Source organism: Schistocerca serialis, chromosome 1 (assembly GCF_023864345.2).
Source record: "Schistocerca serialis cubense isolate TAMUIC-IGC-003099 chromosome 1, iqSchSeri2.2, whole genome shotgun sequence".
Taxonomy (NCBI): domain Eukaryota; kingdom Metazoa; phylum Arthropoda; class Insecta; order Orthoptera; family Acrididae; genus Schistocerca; species Schistocerca serialis.
Window position 1 is genome coordinate 479,165,987 of NC_064638.1, and position 20,529 is coordinate 479,186,515.

At 43.1% G+C, this 20,529-nt stretch overlaps 1 non-coding gene and 1 pseudogene across 1 annotated transcript; one reads left to right on the forward strand and one right to left on the reverse strand.

Moving 5' to 3' along the window:
• The first annotated feature begins 2,112 nt into the window (after positions 1-2,112).
• Positions 2,113-2,186, forward strand: Trnas-gga (transfer RNA serine (anticodon GGA)). The gene has a single exon. It is a non-coding gene; the product is annotated as a tRNA-Ser (tRNA).
• Positions 2,187-18,682: 16,496 nt separating this feature from the next.
• On the reverse strand, positions 18,683-18,800 carry LOC126425384 (5S ribosomal RNA; annotated as a pseudogene).
• Positions 18,801-20,529: the final 1,729 nt, after the last annotated feature.

Consider the following 20,529-nt stretch of genomic DNA (forward strand, 5'->3'; position numbering starts at 1 on the left):
CACGGACAGCTCCGAGCCAGACGCCATGTAGGGTGTGCATTCCATTGACTCCAAACCACCGCAATTTGTGACTTAGTGGAGTCGCGCGATTAGAGGAAACGTGGAGGGGAGGGGGGGGGGGGGGGGGAAGAGAAGGTTTTGCGTTTTCTGATGAAAACTCGTCCTGGCTTGGTGCCAGTGACGCCAGTGTGTCGTTTAAAGGCCAGGTGAACGCTTGTTGCAACCAACCTCTCTGTGCTCAAGACATATTTCACTTATATCTGAAGTTACGGTCTTGGGTGCGAATTCGTATGACAGCAGAAGCACTCACCTGGTTATTCCAAGCACTCTGACTGCAAATTTATACATGATTCGACTTGCTGAGCCGCTATTCACGAACATTATTCCAGGGAGTGTTTTCCAACAGGATGAGGGTCTTCCACATTGAGCCGTGCGTGGCTCGTGTTCGTGCCACCTCTTATTTAACATCCTGTTTTTACCGTACTGCTGCCTCGTTATGTTAATTTTCAATTACTGGTTCAATTACTGAGTTGTTGTGCCTTGCCTGCCCGTGAGCGGCTGCAGCGGCGCTTATCGATATAGGCCCTGCCGTATTATCTTTGCTGGACTGCTATTACTTCCTGGTCGTCGTGTGTCGTCCAACGGGTTGGAACGCGCCAGCAGTGCAGTTCGGACCTGGCAGTCGGGCAGTTGGGACGCGGCAGAAGTTCGGTCGGGTTGGAGCGGCAGTAGGGTTCGGATAGCCATGATTCGCCCGACCGCTGCCGGCACACGTGACTGGGGACGGTCTTGGTTGATCGTCGGTTGGTCGTCTTACCGGACGACGTGTATTTGCTCGCCGATCGCTTATGGGTTGGCGGTGTGTGTCTCAACTCGTGGTTCGTCCTGGTGATTGCACAGTCACTGCTTTTAGCATTGGTCGTGTCCTTCGTCCAAGTGTTTGTGTGCAAGTGTTCGGGAAACTGTGTGTAGTTTAAGTGGTTTTGACTGACAAGTTATTTAAAGATCGTCGGCGTACTGGCTCTGAATTGGTCGGCTGGCGTGGTGTAGCGAGGGAAGGACAGGATAGCCATCACTCGCCCGACGATTGCCGACCCAGGCGTTTGAGTGGCAACGACATTGCTTGGCCGTTTGGTCGGTCGTGTGATTAGACGACGTGTACTGCCTCTCTCACCCAAGCGAGCGTTAGCCGTCCCCCGAACATCGGAGCGCCCTTGGGTGTACTGCCCTATTTTTTTAATTTGTTCTTGTTGTTCGTACTTGTAGGCTATGGTTTTTAGCCGATTTGTTTTAAGCTGTTTTCTCGTAGGGCCTTCAGCCTAAATTAAATAATTGTTTCACGTAAGGCCTTTGGTATTTAAAAAAAATAATGTTATGGAGTTTTAAGTGTTAGGCCTCCAGCCGATTTGAATTTAACTTATTTACTTCAGCCTAACTAAAGAACTGTTTTAAGATAAGGCTTTCCTTTTAAATTTCTGATTATACTTGCGTTTTAAGTTATTGGCCTTCAGCCGTTTTTAAATTAAAGTGGCTTTCAGCCAGTAATTCAGTCCTAAAAATTAAAGCCGTGTGTTAAATTTTTTTGTGTGTGTGTGTGTGTGTGGGGGGGGGGGGGGGGGCTCTTGTAATGCATGATCAAATAATTAAGTTGTATGAATGAGATTTTCACTCTGCAGCGGAGCGTGCGCTGATATGAAACTTCCTGGCAGATTAAAACTGTGTGCCCGACCGAGACTCGAACTCGGGACCTTTGCCTTTCGCGGGCAAGTGCTGTACCAACTGAGCTACCGAAGCACGACTCACGCCCAGTACTCACAGCTTTACTTCTGCCAGTATCTCGTCTCCTACCTTCCAAACTTTACAGAAGCTCTTCTGCGAACCTTGCAGAACTAGCACTCCTGAAAGAAAGGATACAGCGGAGACATGGCTTAGCCACAGCCTGGGGCTCATTCTGGAAACATCCCCCAGGCTGTGGCTAAGCCATGTCTCCGCTGTATCCTTTCTTTCAGGAGTGCTAGTTCTGCAAGGTTCGCAGAAGAGCTTCTGTAAAGTTTGGAAGGTAGGAGACGAGATACTGGCAGAAGTAAAGCTGTGAGTACCGGGCGTGAGTCGTGCTTCGGTAGCTCAGTTGGTAGAGCACTTGCCTGGAAAGGCAAAGGTCCCGAGTTCGAGTCTCGGTCGGGCACACAGTTTTAATCTGCCAGGAAGTTTCAATTAAGTTGTATGTTCGGGTGTAACTGACAGCCCCTTATTTTGGCCCCTTTCCGCAATTAATAATATCTATCCTGTCCTGCTGGTTTAGCAGGGCGTTTCGCACACGTCACTGATGAGGCGCAACATGTTCTACAGACTGTCAACATGTTGCCTTCTCCAGCACGATCACCAGATCAGTCTGCAATCGAGCACGTATGGGAAATCATCGAACGACGACTGGCGCCATCCACTTACTGCTGTTTGGTTGGTTGGTTGATTTGGGGGGGAGGGTACCAGCGAGTGACGTCGTCGGTCACATCGGATTAGGGAAGGATGGGGAAGGAAGTCGGCAGAGCCCTTTCGAAGGAACCATCCCGGCATTTGCCTGAAGCGGTTTAGGGAAACCACGGGAAACCTAAATCAGGATGGCCGGACGCGGGCTTGAACCTTCATCCTCCAGAATGCGAGACCAGCGTGCTAACAACTGCGCCACCTCGCTCGGTCCCACTTTCAGTAATATCCTGTATTGACCGATCAAGTGCAACAGGCATGGAACTCAATCCCACAAATTGACATACGGTACCTGTACAACGCAATGCGTGCACGTGTGCATGCTTGCGTTCAAAGCTCTGGCGGCTACACCGGTTATTAATGTAGCAGAATTTCACATTTGCAGTGGCTTATCTCGCACTTGTATTAACCTGCAATCTTCTAATGCTAATCATTTCAATATGTAACCTACACAGATGTATTCCGGAAATACCGTCATTCCTTATTAATTATTTCTTGGTGCTGCCGTTTTTCTTCCGTCAATGTGTATGGAGGAGTCAGACAATATAGTGTAAGGATATACAGATATACCAACGAGTGCTATCCTAGAAAAAACGTAAAATTGGATGACAGTAAATTCTTTGAACGGTGGCAAAACTTCACGAAACTCATGAAAAAAAAAATAGTAGACTTTAAAAGGCTTTTGATCCATGAAAAGTGCATAGGTTATTTCAGATCACATCATAATGTAGCATTTTATTCGGAGTTAATGAAATTGCCAGAATATTATTTTGCTATTCCAAGCCATAACGTCAACGTCAAAAGCGTGTTCGCTTTCATAAACGCCCAGTGGACAAAGGAATGCAGTAAACTGCAGACGAACAAAACCACAAAGATGATGTTACTGTGTAATTTAAAATTATGCTGTAAACAGTTCCACGAAATGATTTAGGAAAATAGCGTTCTTGATATGGTGGGTTCAAATGAGAAATATCATTACTTAAAAATATATTATTATTTATTTATAAATCTAAGGGAAATGAACAAAGGCATATCTCTTCGTTATCTGTCACAGAAGAATAGGTGTTACTTTCCTTGGTTAAGTAAGAACTTATTTACTTTGAGAAAAAAAATCTTAGGAAGAAAACTAGTCAACTGTTAAAACTGAGCAAATAGTTGCTATCGTAATTGCCAAATCATAGGGATTTTCAACGATTTTTTAGTTTAAGTACGTTTAAAGTTGATATCACTAAGAACTTACTGTAACTGACTATTAAAAAACGATTGAAAATATCCATATAACTATTTCTGATTAAAATAGGTCGTCCGCTTTTAGGGCAAAATTTGCAGTTAAATATAACACCGAGTCCGGCTTATTTTTGGAATTGAAAATCCCAGGCGCAGCACAATAACTTAAGTTAGGTGTCAGCAAGATCTTCGGAAAAACTTCGTTCAAAAGATTTTTTAAAATTGGTGTGTTGTTTATGTTTTCTTGAATTTGGAAAAAGGCATCTAATGCTGGTGAATTTCTGTGTCGAATCATCATCTTCAACAAAGCATATATTAGTGGAACATGGCCGTACTTATCTTGAACAACGAGAAACAGGAGCCTGTCGCTAGGCACGCTGATGCCCTGTTATCGCGACTGCACCGCAATATGACGTCAGCAGTCGCATCGGGTGGTACTCTGTGTACGAAGCCTCGACACGCTGGACTCTGGACACGCTGGATGTATTCCTCATTTCACTTTCAACTTATGTAGCTGTGCTGACTGTTTTCATTCCCTAGTGTTTTATGGCATATTTATTATTTAACTTGATCAGATTAGAATGAAATTACACTGAAATCAATACCATTAGCTGCTGACGGGCGTTGATATATAATCAACGAGGACAGTTGAAAATGTGTGCCTGACCTGGATTCGCACCCGGTATCTCCTGCTTACATGGCAGACGCTCTATCCATCTGAGCCAGCGAGTGCACAGAGAATAGTGCGACCGAAAGAACAGATGCCATCTTCATATCGTTTAAGACCAACCGGCTGATGACCTTCTTCAGTGCGGATGCACACGATTTGCCTGAACTCTTACGGGACTCGGTGGATTGTCTGCCGCGAGTAATGGGTATAATGACAGGGGCACTACGAATGTAGTGTGTGGACTATAAGTTCAGAATGTGGGTCTCACGGGGAGAGTGCCGGCGATAAATCCCTGCAGTCGCAATATCCTCTATGCCCTCGGTGGCTCAAATGAATAGAGTCTGCTATGTAAGCAGGAGATCTCGGGTTCGAGTCCCGGTCGGGGCACACATTTTCAACTGTCCCCGTTGATATATAGCAACGCCAGTCAGCAGCTAATGGTATTGATTTAATTGTAATTTCATTCTAAAGAGCTGCACGGACATGTCCGAAAGAACAGATGCTAACTTCATATGATCAGACTAGCGTCTTCAGGCTCACTCTTAAATCAGATCAGTGTTTTAACCATACAGTATCTCTTACACTATATTAATGCGAATACCTACCAGCTACACTGATCTTTTACTAGATTTTATTTCATAAATTATTCACGAGGAGCCCATTTCGGCTTACTGAAATCATGTGGTGCAATGTAATATCGTTGCTGACATGTCCTGTCTTTCTTAGAATTATTATTTTCTCCTTAGAAGTACATTGGAGATGGGAATCTGATTTTATTTGGTTGACAGAAAAATAGTGTGTAGATAGAACTGGGTGTTTGTGTTGTCCTCCTCATCATCATCATCATTCGTGACAGTGACTAGACTGCACTGTGAAAAAATTGGACTGTGTAAAAACTGGGACTTTGTACGGGCGCTGATGACCGCGCAGTTGAGCGCCCCACAAACCAAACATCATCATCATCATCATCATCATCTTCGAGATTCAGTGTCCGTTTCAACACCTATCGTCAAGACGAATATTGCACTAGACTACTGTGGGACCTCTCTATCGAACTGGCACGTAACTCCGCTATAACAGCCGCGCGGGATTAGCCGAGCGGTCTTCGGCGCTGCAGTCATGGACTGTGCGGCTGGTCCCGGCGGAGGTTATCCTTCCCTCGGGCATGGGTGTGTGTGTTTGTCCTTAGGCAAATTTAGGTTAAGTAGTGTGTAAACTTAGGGACTGATGACCTTAGCAGTTAAGTCCCGTAAGAGTTCACACACATTTGAACATTTTTTCCGCTATAACAATAATTTTGTTTGCAAGGACGAACAAACCGACTCTTTCCGTCGACACTGGCCGCTGCACGAAATACGTGATGAGGAGCAGCTATTTGGACTGACACCAGCTACACATCAAACTAAATCACAATTATCCGCCGAAACATCAGAGATAATGCGCCTGACGACTATTATGAGGTCCACCCCGCATAGGAAAACGTAATTCCTGCACGAGTCTCAAATTGTGAACAGTCAAAATGGTGTCTACGCAAGGCAGTCATTACAAGCAAACGTGCTGCAATTGAACTCTGATAGCGGAGAAAAGGGTCATGGTGAACACCCTTAACCGTTTGTGTGCAGTTTATGCTAATGATGCAATTGATAGGAGTACTGGAGCGCGATGGGTAAACAGAGTTGAAGCGTCCACGGAGTGCAAACTTTGCCGGCCGAAGTGGCCGTGCGGTTAAAGGCGCTGCAGTCTGGAACCGCACGACCGCTACGGTCGCAGGTTCGAATCCTGCCTCGGGCATGGATGTTTGTGATGTCCTTAGGTTAGTTAGGTTTAACTAGTTCTAAGTTCTAGGGGACTAATGACCTCAGCAGTTGAGTTCCATAGTGCTCAGAGCCATTTCTGAAGTGCAAACTTTGAGCTCCATGATCGGCTGAGTTCAAAACGTCCTGTCGCAGCCACTGCTGCCGACATGGTGAATCGCGCGGATGCCATTATTCGCTCAGACTTTAGGATTCTCTACGTGGGACATATTTTCAAGATGATGAGAGCGCAATTCGTGTGATGAAAGCACGGCTACGAACAGAGGACAAGAGCTCTTAGCAAGACGGAATACATGCACTTACAAAACTCTGGTCTAAGATCATAGAAAATGGTCGAAACTATTTAGAAAAATAGAACATCTGAAAGAAACGTTGATTAATATTGTCATCTAATTCTAACTCATAACTATGAATATGTTCCGAGAAAAAAATTGTCGAGCTATTGAACTACTCTCGTACGTTTGTTCTCCGACTGTAAAACACCACAGCCTCTACGTCGGTTGAACAACTTTGAGCAATTAGTTCGGGAGCCCACACGACGTGTAAATGAGTGCTACAGGTACTACACATCCAAGCGACAAACAATCCTGACCAAATAGATACCGTCATGAGGGATACAGGAATTAGAGAGCACAAGGTCGTTGTAGCGAGGCTATCGTAATACACAAATCCACAAAAAAACGCAAAATATATAGTTTCAAAAAGCAGATAAAAATACCCTGAATTATGGACCCATATCATTGAATCTGTAGTTGAAAGATCTGTAAGAAAACAATCTATTGATACATATCCAGCACAGATTCCGAAAAGAACCTTCGTATTAAACACAAATGGCCTTGTATTAACACGAAGTAATGAGTACTCCATATTTCTAGATTTCCAGAACGCTTTCGAGACCTTTTCTTACAAACGACTTCTAATCAAATTAAGTGACTACGGAGCATGTGATTTCCTGTCAGAAAGTTCGCAGTTCACAATAACTGAAAAGAAGTCATGTATTGAAATCGCAGTTGTGTGCAGGGTTCCTAAGGAAGCGTTATGGGCTCTCTTAACACTACCGGAAAAAATTGCAACACTAAAAAACAGAGGAATTAAAGTAATCAAATTTCGGGGATATCTGTACACTTTTCTATTTAACATACGTAAGTGATTAACAGTACTAGACAGCAGGCTGATGTAACCGCGAAGTAAACCGTTGCAAATGTGAAATGCTGGTACATTAATAGTCGGCGTAACCGTCAGAATGTTGAAGGCAAGCGTGCAAACGCGCGCGCGTTGTGTTGTACAGTTGTCGGACGTCGGTTGCACTTGGTCGAAGAATGGAGGGACGGTTAATGCTGTTTGTGGATCACGTTGGAATTTTCGTCCGATGATGTCTCGTATGTGCTTGAGTGGAGACAGACCAGGTGATCGAGCAGCCCAAGGCAACTTGTCGACACTGCGTATATGGGCGAGCGGTGTTCTCTTGGAAAGTACCCCCTGGAATGCTGTTCACGGCTGGCAACACAACAGGTCGAATCACCAAACTGACATATAAATTTGCAGTCAAAGTGCGTGGGATAATCGAGGGGAGTGCTGCTGCTGCCGTACGAAATCTTACCTCAGACCACGACGCAGAAATTTTAACACTAAAAGGCTTTTGTACTCAAACTAATGACATATTTAATTACATACTATGTAGGAAAGTAAATCCAACAGCAATAGAGAGTTTTTTAAACCTTGTCAAGGAACAAGAGTGGCAGGATGTTTATAGTGCCGATAACATAGATGAAAAATACAATGCTTTCCTTAACACATTTCTCATGCTCTTTGAGAGTGGCTTTCCATTAGGACGTTCTAAACGGCGTACTAGCAGTAATAGGCAGCCGGGTTGCTTACTAGTGGGATGTCTTGTAGAACAAAGCGGGAATTATATCAAAATGAAGGTCGACGATATAATGTCAGTTCACAGTAAAAATATTTCTCTTACTGATTAAGCCGTGGTGCGTCTTTCCTGGCACACCAGCTCTTTGGCACATCACTATCGATTACCCGGCTATACTACGATCTTTGCCCCTGTTGTGATCTGGCGGCTGTTTTGACGGTCGGGGGTTGGGACCGGACTCGCTACGAGGCGGAAGGACGTGTTCGAGGGGACAAAGGAAGAAAACACGCAGTCTCGGTCACCAGCGGCGCGGCCGGTCTACCTTGCAAGACAGGCGCGAGTTTGAAGGGGACGTGCCTGATGTCAACTCAGGGCGTTGCTCGTCGCATTGCTTCGGTGCCTGTTTCCTCGGAGAGACCCATCCCTCGAGACCATCTGGAAAGTCGCTCTCCATCGAAGGTGTAAGTGATTTTGGTGCCTTCGTTTCGTTGAACAATTTGCGTTCCAGCGAGTGTACTTGTTGGTTCGTTGACGTAATGTACTTGTTGCTGAACAGCCGGCAAGGTTTGTGACCACATGGAGACAAGCAGTCACTACCTCCTTTAAAATATCAGTGTTCCCAAAAAATGTAGTAACTGTAAAGTACTCAAGATAGTAGGTCATAGTCTAGTTGTAATTTTCTGCAGGCCAAGCTTACACAATTGGCAGCTACATCGCAGAACTATGCAAGGAAATTAAAGTGCACAAAAACTAGTATCGTTGTGAAGTTGTGCATTTGAATAACGTGATATTATCTTGAAATTATTTCCATTTCATCTTTGTACACATTCTCGGCCTTAACCATATGTGGAAATGTTTGACAAACTATGAGAGAGTAAAAGTCTCTTACTATATTTTCAGCATTGGTTTTGTGTACAGTTCTTAGTTTAAATGTTTTACAGCATTGATATTGCTGAAAAATTCGAGTCACTTTTAGTGAAAGCATTTATTGGTTCTTCATTTATCTCTTAACTTTTATTAATTTATGTTTGCTTGGTGTTTGCCGTGTCATCGGTGGTCTGTTTGTGTTCCAGTTTTCTGCAAGTTGGGGTGTGTGAGAGCGACGCCACGTTCCGCTTCGGTGCACAGAAGCTGTGACGTCCCGTCCAATGGGAAGTGACTCCCGGCTGGGCCCCGAGGTTTTAGGTGTTGCTTTGGACGGCTGGTCTGCTGCTTCCGGCATTTTAAGTTCGTAAACACTGGTGCGTGTTGTAGATCGCTTCCATATTGTAGATTATCGCCTTAAAGAAAAGAAAGAAAACTATCTGTGCCACCTTTAAAATCACCTTTGTCTCTTAAGTCTTGAAATCTCCGTGGCTCATCTTTTAAGTAAGTTGTTGTAACTGTATCTTTGGATATTGCCTTAACAACGGCCACATGTTGATTTCCTCTAATCTGTTTTATAAAAGCTTGTTTTGAATAAATTGTTAATAATTGATTTTCTAGTTGTTGTCTTAAGGAGTGACATAGTAGTGGCCTTGACCTTCCATGCTAAGTGTACCCCTCATCCCGACTTCCTAAGTTACACTGATAAATCAGATATATGTACCATATTTAACAATCATTTTCTGAGCATTGCTGGTAAATTAAATAAAAATTTAGTTTCTACAGGATATCATATAACTTTCTTGGCAAATGCCTTTCCAAGATTGATGTCTGAAATACTCCTCTGTGATACAGACAAGAGGGAGATTGAGTCAATAATTAAATCACTGAAGACTAAGGACTCTCATGGTTATGATGGAGTGTCTAGTTGAATAGTAAAGTACTGTGCTGCACTTGTTAGCCCTGTATTTAGCCATATCTGTATTTTTTCCTTTAGGAAAGGTCAGTTTCGTGAGCGTTAAAGTACTCAGTAGTAAAGACGCTTTATAAAAACGGAGAAGGGGATGTAGATAATTTTAGACCTGAAATGCCGGCCGGTGTGGCCTTGCGGTTCTAGGCGCTTCAGTCAGGAACCGCGTGACCGCTACGGTCGCAGGTTCGAATCCTGCCTCGGGCTTGGATGTGTGTGATGTCCTTAGGTTAGTTAGGTTTAAGTAGTTCTAAGTTCTAGGGGACTGATGACCACAGATGTTAAGTCCCATAGTGCTCAGAGCCATTTGAACCATTTGAACCTGAAACTTCCTGGCAGATTAAAACTGTGTGCCGGACCGAGACTCGAACTCGGGACCTTTGCCTTTCTGTAAAGTTTGGAAGGTAGGAGACGAGGTACTGGCGGAATTAAAGCTGTGAGGAGGGGGCGTGATTCGTGCTTGGGTAGCTCAGTTGGTAGAGCACTTGCCCGCGAAAGGCAAAGGTCCCGAGTTCGAGTCTCGGTCCGGCACACAGTTTTAATCTGCCAGTAAGTTTCATATCAGCGCACACTCCGCTGTAGAGTCAAAATTTCATTCTAATGTTAGACCTATTTCTATGCCATCAGTGTTTGCAAAAGTAATTGAAAAGGCTGTGTATGTAAGGATAATTGATCATTTTATATCACACGATTTGCTATCAAATGTACAGTTCGGCTTTAGAAGTCGCTTAACAACTGAAAATGCTATATTATCATTTCTCTGTGAGGTACTGTAGGGGCTAAACAAAAGGTTTCGAACGCTTGGCATATTTTTTGATTTAACTAAGGCATTGGCTCTGAGCACTATGGGACTCAACTGCTGAGGTCATTAGTCCCCTAGAATTTAGAACTAATTAAACCTAACTAACGTAAGGACATCACACACATCCATGCCCGAGGCAGGATTTGAACCTGCGACCGTAGCGGTCTCGCGGTTCCAGACCGCAGCGCCTAGAACCGCACGGCCACTTCGGCCGACTAACTAAGGCATTGTGTTAATCACAAAACATTGCCCCAGAAGTTGGACCATTACGGAATACGGGGAGTACCTCACAGCAACAGGCAGCAAAAGGTCATTATTCACAATGCTGATAACGGCTGTGATGCGAGGTACTGTCAAGTGAGGGGTGTCCCTGGGATCAGTGTTGGGGCCACTCCTGCTCCTTATTTATATACATTATATGTTCTCTAGTATTACGAGTAATTCTAAAATAATTTTGTTTGCTGATGACACTTGCTTGGTAGTAAAGGATGTTGTGTGCAACATTGGCTCGGTTTCAAGTAGTGCAGTACGTGATCTAAGTTCATGGCTTGTAGGAAATAAACTAACACTAAATCACAGTAAGATTCAGTTTTTACAGTTTCTAATACACAATTCGACAAAACCTGACGTTTTAATTTCACAGAATGGGCATATGAGTAATGAAACTAAACAGTCCCAATTTCTAGGTATTCAGATAGATAGCAAGGTGTCGTGGAAAGCCCACGTTCAGGATCTTGTCCAAAGACTTAATACTGCCATTTTTACTATTCGAACGGTCGCAGAAGTGAGTGATCGTTTGATCGTTTGACATGAAAATCAGTCTGCTTATTTTCATTCGCTTATGCCGTATGGTATTATATTTTGGGGTAACTCTTCCCATTCTAAAAGGATATTTTTCGCTCAGAAACGGACGGTTCGAGCAATAAGTTCACGAACCTCTTGTCGACCCCTGTTCACGAGTCTGAGTATTTTGACATTGGCCTCTCAGTATATATATTCCTTACTGTCATTTCTTGTTAACAATACTAGCTTATTCCCAAGAATAAGCAGCTTTCACTCGGTTAATACTCGGCACAAATCAAACCTGCATTTGGATCGGACTTCCTTAACTCTTGTGCAAAAAGGTGTGCAGTATACTGCTGCATCCATTTTCAATAAGCTACCACTCAAATTCAAAAATCTTAGTAATCCACGCGCTTTCAAATCGAAGCTGAAGCGTTTCCTCATGGGTCACTGCTTCTATTCCATTGAGGAGTTCCTTGAAAAATTAAGCTAATTGACTTTTTTGGATTCATAAATATTTTATTTTTATCTGTTATTACTTTTATGTTGTAATTTCATGTACTGACACGTTCCGTGACCTTTGAGATTTGCGGCTCAATTTGGTCCTACGAACTTGACATGTAAATAAAATAAAATAAATAACTGTAACTCCAGATGTAGGTACAGTGTGTCCAGTTGGCAGGCAGGTTGGTTGCAGGGCCTCAGCTGGCCTGCTTCTAATCAACACACTGTCATCACTGGCACCGAGCGAGAACCAGCTTTCATCAGAAAACACAACAGACCCCCACTCTACCCTCCAATGCGCTCTCGCTTGGCACCCCTGAAGTTATAAGTAACAGCGGTTTGGTTGGTCGGTTGATTTCGAGGAGGAGGGGTACCAAACAGCGAGGTCATCGGTCCCATCGGATTAATAAAGGATGGGGAAGGAAATTGGCAGTGCCCTTTCAAAGGAACCGCCCTGTCATTTGCCTGACGTGATTTAGGTTAAATCGTGGAAAACTTAGGATGGCCGGATGCGGGCTTGAACCGTTGTCATAAATGAGAGCCCAGTGTACTAATCACTGAGCCACCTCGCTCTGTAGCGGTGGTTTGCGGTGAGTGGAGGGCACAATGCCGGTTGCCTGGTTCGGAGATGTCCTTAATGTAACCGACTTGTAACAGTTCGTTGTGTCGCTGTGATGCCAACTGTTCCTCACATTGCTGATGCAGACGCAGTGATGCACCAGAGCCATACGGCGAACGCAGCGGTCTTGTTTCTCCGTAGCGCCCGGAGCCAGGTCTTCTCGCTACCACACATTTCCGTTGACAGGGGGCTGTAAATAATTTCATGAGCGTTACTCTAGTACTTAGCTGTCATGAACGCATAAGCGCCTTTTTACTGTTTAAAACTATAAGTGCGCATAAGAGATTCTGTGTCGCCTGGAGACTTGCTTGGACTATCTGTGCTATGCAAGATGCGCGGATATGATGTGCACTGCTAATCGTGAGATGAGGAGAGTCGTAAGGCATTGGCCGAGCGGTGCGATTTGAGCTGTGGTCTGAGAAAGTGGAAAATGTTGATTTAGCGATCAATTATTTGAGATGATAAAAGAGACTGAAGCATTTTGAGAAGAATATTTTATTATGATCATTTTGATGATTAACAGAAGAGATTTTAATTTAAGGTAATTGATTTCAGATTATGTACTTTATTGCGGCAAGTTGTAGTTATGCATTCACGTTTCAGACATCCAGAGACCTGCATATAGGGAAAGATAAAGAGCCTTACATAATTTTCAATTCGAATTTTGGGATAGGAACAACTTCTGAATATTTCTTGTCATTTCTACGAGTTGGATTTTTGAAAAGATCTCGTTTGATGTTAACGACTACTTAAGTTTGTCCAGTCAAGAACTGTAGCTTTTTTGTGTATTAATATTTGTGAAACAAAGAAAGAGATAAATTTTCAATATAGAACTTTTCTAATCAAGAACTAATTACATTTGATGTTGTAATTCTCTAAAGTACTGGAAGGGACTAGGAAATGTCGTTAAGGTCCTAGACCCGATGAAGGGAAACTCCTGATCTACACCTCTACGCGGTAGAGAGTGGGCAACGTCACTTCATGTGATGGCTAACGTAGACAGGGACCGAGGGATGGCTGGGATAAGTCATCACCCCAGTATTTGCTAACAGGGCACCCTCTTGCCCTGGAAATGAGAAATCATTTCCAAAAGCGGAAGAACCTGCTGATGGTCAACGGCATAAGATGTGGAAGGCAATGGGAAACCACCACATTAAAGAACTATGCTTATCCCAATCATTAGCAGAAAACCATGTCAGTATCTTCTGTAAGATTTTCCGGAGATAAAATAGTCCCCCAATCGTATCTCTGGGTGAGGACTGCAAAAGATACAGACAACGTGAAGGAAAAGAATCACAATTTTAACATAGCCATTTGGAATGTAAGAACATTGCTTCAGTGTAGCAAGCTATAAAATGTAAAACTTGAAATGGAACGACTGGAAATCGATATCCTAGGCATATCGGAAATGAGATGGCTCCAACCAGGTGATTTCTGGTCTGGAGAATACAGAATCATTCACGCCGGAACTGACCAAGGTAGACCTGGAATGGGAAGAGTTGGAATAATTTTGAGGAAAAACTATGGTTCACGTGTCAAGGGATATGTGCAATATAGTTCTCGAATAATACTAGTCAAACTTGAAACTAAACCAACGTACACTGTGATAATACAAATATACAAGCCAACATCCAAAGAAGATGATGCAGTCATTAACGAAATATACGAAGAAATAAGTAATGCGATTAGAAACGTTGAGGGAGATGAAAACCTGATTGCCATGGGGGACCGAAATGCGATAGTGGGTGAAGAACCAGAGGAAGTAATTGTTGGCAAATATGAAGAGGAGATCGACTAATCGAGTTCTGCTCGACGAACCAATTGGTTATGCAAACACACTTTTCCAACATCACAAACGAAAAACATACACATGGAAGGCCCCTGGAGACCTGAGGAGACAACAGAATGACTACATTTTAGTGAAAGCACGTTTTAGGAATCAGATAAAAGATTGCAGGAGCTATCCATCTGCAGACATAGGCAGTGATCATAACCTGGTCCTGATGAAAAGTTCACTGAGATTCAAACGTTTGAAGAAGAAGCCAGTAAAACTTAAATGGAAACTAGAAAAACTGAAAATTGAGGGACTGGCAAAGCGCTATGCTCATGAAACAGACAACCTAGTTAAGAATTTTCAACAAGGTGGAGTAAATGAAGACTGGGATCAAATGAAATCTGGTATATATAAAGCAGCAGAAAAGATAGTTGGAAGAACTGAACCCAATAACAAGAGGAAATGGATTACAGCAGATATTATTGAGCTTATAGAAAACAGGAGATTATACAAAAATGCAACTGATGAACAAGGAAAAGCTGAATACATAAGACTAAGGAGTTTAGTCCACAGAGAAGCTAGGAAAGTAAAAGAAAATTTTCTTGAAGATATGTGCAGAGAAGTGGAAGAAAATATGCAAAATGGAAGAACCGATTTAGCCTACAGAACAGCAAATCAGTTTTCTAATAACCGTAAAACAACACTCTCAGGCACAATAGGAAATAAAGAGGGGAAAATGCTGTTTGATGAAGACATGGTGAAGAAATGGAAAGAATACATAGAAACGTTGTATGCCTGAACATCTCTTTCGGAGGAAGTAATAGGAAGAGAAGAGCACGTAGACGAAGATGACAAGGGAGATGACATTCTGCAAGAAAAATTTGACAGAGCTCTAAAAGAACTACGGGACAACAAAGCAACGGGTATTGATGACATCCCCGCAGAACTAATAAAGAATGCTGGTGACAGCATGAAAATGATGCTGCTTGACTTATTAGGTCTATCTATAACACAGGAGAGATACCGACACACTTCCAGAAATGTATCATTGTTCCTATACCAAAGAAGGCAGCAGCTACAAAATGTGAACAGTACCGAACTCTAAGCCTAATATCACATGCATCAAAAATTCTCATAAAATAGTTCTGAAGAGAATTGAAGAGAAGATGGAGGATATCCTGAGTGAAGATCAGTTTGGTTTCAGAAGGGGATTGGGAACAAGAGAGGCGATTCTGGCACTGAGACTCATTATCGAAAAGCAATCACAGAAAAATAAACCAACTTATATTGCCTTTGTAGTCATGGAAAAGGCATTTGATAACGTTATCTGGCAAGAGATGTTCAGAGTGCTGAGGAAAAGTGGAATAAAGTACAAAGACATCCGTGTGATAGTCAATTTCTGTAAGAATGAGGTGGCAGGGATTAGGTTCAAAATGGTTCAAATGGCTCTGAGCACTATGGGACTCAACTACTGAGGTCATTAGTCCCCTAGAACTTAGAACTAGTTAAACTTAGCTAACCTAAGGACATCACAAACATCCATGCCCGAGGCAGGATTCGAACCTGCGACCGTAGCGGTTTTGCGGTTCCAGACTGCAGCGCCTTTAACCGCACGGCTACTTCGGCCGGCGGCAGGGATTAGGAAATGTCACCAGGAACAAGAAGCAAATATTAGAAAAGGTGTAAGGAAAGGATGTGCTCTCTCTCCTCTTGTATTCAATGCTTACATCCAGGAAGCTATAGACCATGTTCGAGAAACTACTGAGGTGGGGATCAAAATTAATGGGCAGAAGATACGCAGAAGATACGCAGAAGATATTGCTATAGTCACGGAGACAAAAGAAGATCTGGAGGAAGTCCTCAGAACAATGGAAAAAATTCTATGCAATCAGTATGGAATGAGAATAAACAAGAAAAAGACTAAAGTGATGATATGCAGTACAGGAGCAGAATATGAACCTCTGAGAATAAGAATTGGAAGCGTGGAGCTGGAAGTGATAAAGGAACTTACTTACCTGGGAAGCAAAATCGCAAGAGATGGTAGAAGCCGGAAAGAAATTGCGACCAGAACACAAAAGGCCAAAATTGCATTTAATAGGAGAAGGAACTTACTCACCAGCAACAACATCAGTCTGAAAATAAGGAAACGTATCATGAAAGGTTTCGTTTGGAGTGTGGCCCTATACGGATGTGAAACTTGGACAATTGGAAGAGAAGAGAGAAGACGGCTAGGGACCCTGGAGTCGTGGTACTATAGAAGGAATATGAAGATCAGCTGGAGAGACAAAGTAACAAATGAAGAGGTGCTTAGAAGAGTACAGGAAACCAGATCTCTGTGGAGGCACATCCAAACAAGAAGAGACAAACTTGTAGGGGACATACTACGACACAACAACATCATTGGAACAATAGCAGAAGGAGCTATTGAGGGAAGGAATCGGCGGGGCGACCAAGGATATCATATATGCAACAGATTATGAATGGCGTTGGATGTAACACATACGTTGAAATGAGGACGAAGTCAAACAGAAGAGAGGAATGGTGCTCTGCTGCAAACCAACCTCAGGGTTGAACACTAAAAGAAGAAAGAGAATACAGGACGCAGTTATGTCCCGTCCGGACAGTAAAAGAACAATTAATACCGACACTCATGAATCATACACGATTCAAAATCCAGATAACATTTTTGCAAATATGAACATTTCTCTCCCTAAGGATAGTCAAAGCTCGAGATTAACTACTGCAAATTCAGTTCCGTTGAAAACCACAGCCACTCAAACAGTGCAAAATTTTTCAGACTCTATAGTCATAGAACCCGCTCATCACTCAACAAACTTTACGAACTCTTTGCAGAACAATGACGTTGGTCATCTGCTTCAGCAGCAATCACAAGAAAATAATAGAGATCGTGGCTGTTATATAAAATAAACTGTTGAATGTGTGCAGCAACCAGCCACAAATTGGTTTTAGGCTACTTTACTCAAAAAGCTCCGGTACCGGTTTCCAGTTTCTTACAATTCGTCATCAGATGGTTGTTTCATGCTTTAACCATTACAGATAATACATTGGTTTCCGGTGAATTGCCCTCGGATAAACAATAATTTATAACGTGTAACCAAAATGGTTGTGCTACCTATTTGTGTCGGAATGCAACTTACGTGTAATGTCCATCTGGCGCATTTGTACTAGCAGTTTTTTTGTGTTTCCACACCGTATAATATGTATTGATAAAAGCATGAAAAAATTGTCTGATGATGAATTGTAAAAAATACGAAACCGTTAACGGTATTTTTTGAATAAAGTAGCCTAAATCCGATTTGTGGCTGGTTGCTGAACACCATCAACAATGGCAAAACAACTGGACACGTCACTCAAATCTTATCAACAGAATATGTTACAGCAGAAACATGTAACTGTATAACTGAAGCCAGTGATTGCCACCCACTTCAATAAAAAAAAGGGTAAACAACTCATGTAAAGCCTAAAATTTCAGATATTAAAGTTATCTACACAGTCTCGAATTTTCTCAGTACTCATAAATATAAGAAACACATGTTCCGATGACGTGCCAGTTGTAGCATTTTTGTAATGTAAGTAACTGAAGAGTAACTGAATTTCATCTTTTCCCGTCACACTGAGAGGTCCATTTGACTTCGTGGGCGCAGCCGCAGAAGACTGTTTCTTTTGCTTATGAATGAGGCGATCAACCGAGGCTAATTTAAACCCGTGAGGCGTTCCATGGTGCATTCAGCAGCAGACGCACGTGTTTCAGCGATATTTATTTACTAGTTGCCGTCGAAGTTTATTTGGGCTCCTTGAAACTGGCCAACGAACAGGAACTGTGGTCAGTCTCTCAAAACATGCAGAGTTATGGATGTTTTGACGGAAGGTGTGCTGTAGCGCCGTCTTTGAAAACTAGTAAAAGCAAGGACCGGATTGTATGGTTCGTCAAGATGAAACAACTGTCACGATTAATTAAATCCTTGCCGACCCGGACGCTTAAATGGTTGCATACGTGGCATCCGTCGGCTCATTCGGTGGATGGCAATAATGTAAACAGCTGAAATGACAGAGGAAGAAATTGAGCTTTTGTGCCTGCTTCTAATGCACTCCGTCTTCAGGCCACGAGTGGCCTACCGGGACCATCCGACCGCCGCGTCATCCTCATTGGAGGATGCGGATAGGAGGGGCGTGGGGTCAGCACACCGCTCTCCCGGTCGTTAGAATGGTATTCTTGACCGACCCCGCTACTATTCGGTCGAGGAGCTCCTCAGTTGGCATCACGAGGCTGAGTGCACCCCAAAAAATGGCAACAGCGCATGGCGCCCTGGATGCTCACCCACCCAAGTGCCGACCACGCCCGACAGCGCTTAACTTCGGTGATCTCACGGGAACCGGTGTAGCCACTGCGGCAAGGCCGTTGCCCTGCTTCTAATGGATTAGTGTTAAAACATTTTCTTTCTTTACGCCTCCAGACCTGCTCTCTGTTTTGGTTCCCTTCTTAGAAGAAACTACGCCTAACATTTATTGATATTAATTTCTCCGTGTCTGAATGATGCTGATTCCGCAACTGTTGTTCAATTAAAGAGAAGCAACATTAAGGTCGAAGCCGGTTTCGGCCTTAATGTTGGGCCACTGTTAAGTGCATCTGAAAGTTATGCTGTAGATAAACAATGTCATTAATGTACCAATAGAAGCAAGTATTATTAGGAGTGACATAATAGATTTTGCGATGAATAGCTTCCGCGAAATAATTCCATCAAGCTTGACACGAGACCAATGTTCAATTTATTCCTTAAATCATTTTCAGAACAGGCTAATGAAGCACATAAGGTATCTCAGTCGAAGCGGGAATCGGAATACCTCGATCCAGAAAACTTGAGTCATCAAGGAGAAGGATGTTTTAGGTAATATTAATTAATTAAAAGCGCTACAAAAATACATCGGCAAGTTCAAAGTAGTTGCCTTGGCGTTCATCATCTACGAGTACATTGAGAGTGTGTATGCAACACTCCATTGTCATTGCGCTTCATAGGTCCTGATTCTATATTCCATGATACACCAAAGGATTAACTAGCAAAAATGGTTCAAATGGCTCTGAGCACTATGGGACTCAACTGCTGTGGTCATAAGTCCCCTAGAACTTAGAACTACTTAAACCTAACTAACCTAAGGACAGCACACAACACCCAGCCATCACGAGGCAGAGAAAATCCCTGACCCCGCCGGGAATCGAACCCGGGAACCCGGGCGTGGGAAGCGAGAACGCTACCGCACGACCACGAGATGCGGGCTGGATTAACTAGCACCCTGTAGTGAACAGAGTTTTGATTTATCCAGTTAGACTCCTTGGAATGCCACGTGATCGAAAATCGCTTCTCTGTATGCCTAATCTGCTGCTGATCACAGAGGAGTCACTTCCCAAATAGTGCTGAATAGGTATTGTGTGCCATTTAACAGGGAGCAACTCGAAATAGGTTCCAAGCTATACTGTTTACCTATATGCATTTTTACAATGCCCGATACTCATGGACGGTGACGACAGCAAGCTGTGATAACAACAAAATCATACCTCAAATCGATTTGATGTAGCCTATATACAGGTTGACCTAGGTATGAGAAAGATTGGCGCTTATAACTTAAGACTGTTCATTTCCGGTACAGGGGCCCCTTGCCTCAGATTGATACATCCATCATTCTCCACCATCTCCGAATTTTCTCAATAGTCATCCATAGAAAAAACACACGTTCCGATGCGTTGTCAATTGTAGCAATTTTGTAACGTAAAAAACTGAAAAGTAGTTTCGAAACATCTTTTCATCTCACATTGACTGATCCACTTGACGTCGGGGGCCTAGCCATAAAAGACACCGTTCTTCTGCTTATGAATGAGCCGACCGACTGAAGCTAACTTAAGCCCTTGAGCCGCACAATGGTGTATTCAGCCACAGACACACGTGTTCTAGAGATATTTATATGCCAATTCCCATGGAATTCCCATTGAAACTGGCTAGGAAACAAAAACTATAATCAGTCTCTCGAAACACGCATTATTCATGCATTCGTGGAGGGTGTATTGTAGCGCCGTCGTTGAGAACTAATAAAATCAAAAGTGTATACCGTAGAAGTTTTGAACACTTGTTCAATAGAAAAG